Below are 2,901 nucleotides of genomic sequence, written 5' to 3' on the forward strand. Positions count from 1 at the left end.
AGCAATTGCCGTATTTTATAATTATGAAATCTGGCAAATGGACGGCAAAACTGCATTCCTTAATGGATTTCTAAAAGAGAGTTGTATATAATGCAACCAGAAGGTTTTGTCAACCTAAAGGTGCTAAAAAAATGTGCAAGCTCCAGCGATCCATCTATGGACTGGTGCAAGCATCTCAGAGTTGGAATATACGCTTTGATGAGGTGATCAAAGCATATGGTTTTATATAGACTTACGGTGAAGCCTATATTTACAAGAAAGTGAGTGGGAGCTTTGTAGCATTTCTGATATTATATGTAGATGACATATTGTTGACTGGAAATGATATAGAATTTCTGGATAGCATAAAAGGATACTTGAATAAGAATTTTCAATGAAAGACCTCGGCGAAGCTACTTATATATTTGGCATCAAGATCTATAAGGATTGATCGATATGCTTAATAGGACTTTCACAAAGTACATACCTTGACAAGATTTTGAAGAAGTTCAAAATGGATCAGTAAAAGAAAGGGTTCTTGCATGTGTTGCAAGATGTGAAGTTGAGTAAGACTCAAAACCCTACCATGGCAGAAGATAGAGAGAGAATGGAAGTCATTCCCTATGCCTCATCCGTAGGTTCTATAAAGTATGCCATGTTGTGTACCAAACTTGTTGTGTACCTTCCCATGAGTTTGGCAAGGGGGTACAATAGTGATCCAGGAGTAGATCAATGGACAGCGGTCAAAATTATCCTTAGTTGCCTAAGAGGACTAAGGAGATATTTCTCGATTATGGAGGTAATAAAGAGTTCGTCATAAAAGGTTACGTCGATGCAAGCTTTGACGCCAATTCGGATGACTCAGAGTCTCAATCTAAATACATGTTGAAAGTGGGAGCAATTAGCTAGAGTAGCTCCATACAGAGCTTTGTAGACAAAGAAATTTGCAAAATACATATGGATCTGAATATGACAGACCCGTTGACTAAACTTCTCTCACAAGAAAAACATGATCACTCCTTAGTACTCTTTGGGTGTTAATCACATGGCGATGTGAACTAGATTATTGACTCTAGTAAACTCTTTGGGTGTTAGTCACATGGCGATGTGAACTATGGGTGTTAATCACATGGCGATGTAAACTAGATTATTGACTCTAGTGCAAGTGGGAGACTGAAGGAAATATGCTCTAGAGCCAATAATAAAGTTGTTATTTTATATTTCCTTATTCATTGTATTGATTGGAAACCGAAATAGATGTGTGAATACATAAACAAACACCGTGTCCCTAGTAAACCTCTACTAGACTAGCTCGTTGATTAAAGATGGTTAAGGTTTCCTAACCATGGATATGAGTTGTCATTTGATAACGGGATCACATCATTAGGAGAATGATGTGATGGATAAAACCCATCTGTTAGCTTAGCATTATGATCGTTCAGTTTTATTGCTATTGCTTTCTTCATGTCAAATACATATTCCTTCGACTATGAGATTATGCAACTCCCGGATACCGGAGGAATGCCTTGTGTGCTATCAAAAGTCACAACGTAACTGGGTGATTATAAAGATGCTCTACAGGTATATCCGAAGGTATTTGTTGAGTTAGCATAGATCGAGATTAGGATTTGTCACTCCGAGTATTGAAGAGGTATCTCTGGGCCCTCTCGGTAATACACGTCATAAGCTTGCAAGCAAACGAATAAGGAGTTAGTCACGAGATGATGTATTACGGAATGAGTAAAGAGACTTGCCGGTAATGGGATTGAACTAGGTATAAAGATACCGACGATCGAATCTCGAGAAAGTAACATACCGATGGACAAAGGGAATTACGTATGTTGTCATAATGGTTCGACCAATAAAGATCTTCGTGGAATATGTAGGAGCCAATATGGGCATCTAGGTTCCACTATTGGTTATTGACCGGAGAGGTGTCCCGGTCATGTCTACATAGTTCTCGAACCCGTAGGGTCCGCACGCTTAACGCTTGTTGACGATATAGTATTATATGAGTTATGTGATTTGGTGACCGAATGTTGTTTGGAGTCCCGGATGAGATCGCAGACATGAAGATGAGTATCGGAATGGTCGAAAGGTAAAGATTGATATATAGGACCATGGTATTCGGACATCGGAAGTGTTCCGGAGGGTACCGGGTACATACCGGATCACCGGAAGGGGTTCCAGGCACCCCCGGCAAAAGATATGGGCCTTATGGGCCAAGAGGGGAAATGCACCAGCCAAAGGGGCCGGTGCGCCCCCCATATGGGCCGGCCAAGATGGAGAAGGAAAGGGGAAGGAGGAAAGGAAATAAAGGGAATAGGATTCCCCCTTCCTTCCCCCTTCCCCCTCTTTCCTTCCCCCTCCGATATATATGACAGGGGGGCGGCTTGGGAGGAGCCCAAGTAGGATTCGGTCCTACTTGGGGCGCCTCCTGTACTCTCCAGACAATTGTTTAGCCGTGTGCGGCGCCCCCCTCCATAGTTTACACATCCGGTCATATTTTCGTAGTGCTTAGACGAACCCCTGCAAGGATCACTTCATCATCATCATCACCACGCCGTCGTGCTAACGGAACTCATCTACTAGCTCGACGTTTTGCTGGATCAAGAAGTCGAGGGACGTCACCGAGCTGAACGTGTGCAGAACGCGGAGGTGTCGTGCGTTCGGTACTTGATATGTTGATGTGCGAAGAAGTTCGACTACATCAACCGCGTTGAGAAATGCTTCCGCTTACGGTCTACGAGGATACTTAGACACACTCTCCCCCTCGTTGCTATGCATCTCCATGGATAGATCATTGCGTGTGCATAGAAACTTTTTTGTTTTCCATGCTACGTATCCCAACAGTTTAAGTAGGATCGAGTTCATGCTCCGTGCAGTTGTCCCCTAGTAGGTTCGTCGTTGATTACGACAATT

This window comes from Triticum dicoccoides, chromosome 5B (assembly GCF_002162155.2).
Source record: "Triticum dicoccoides isolate Atlit2015 ecotype Zavitan chromosome 5B, WEW_v2.0, whole genome shotgun sequence".
Lineage (NCBI taxonomy): Eukaryota > Viridiplantae > Streptophyta > Magnoliopsida > Poales > Poaceae > Triticum > Triticum dicoccoides.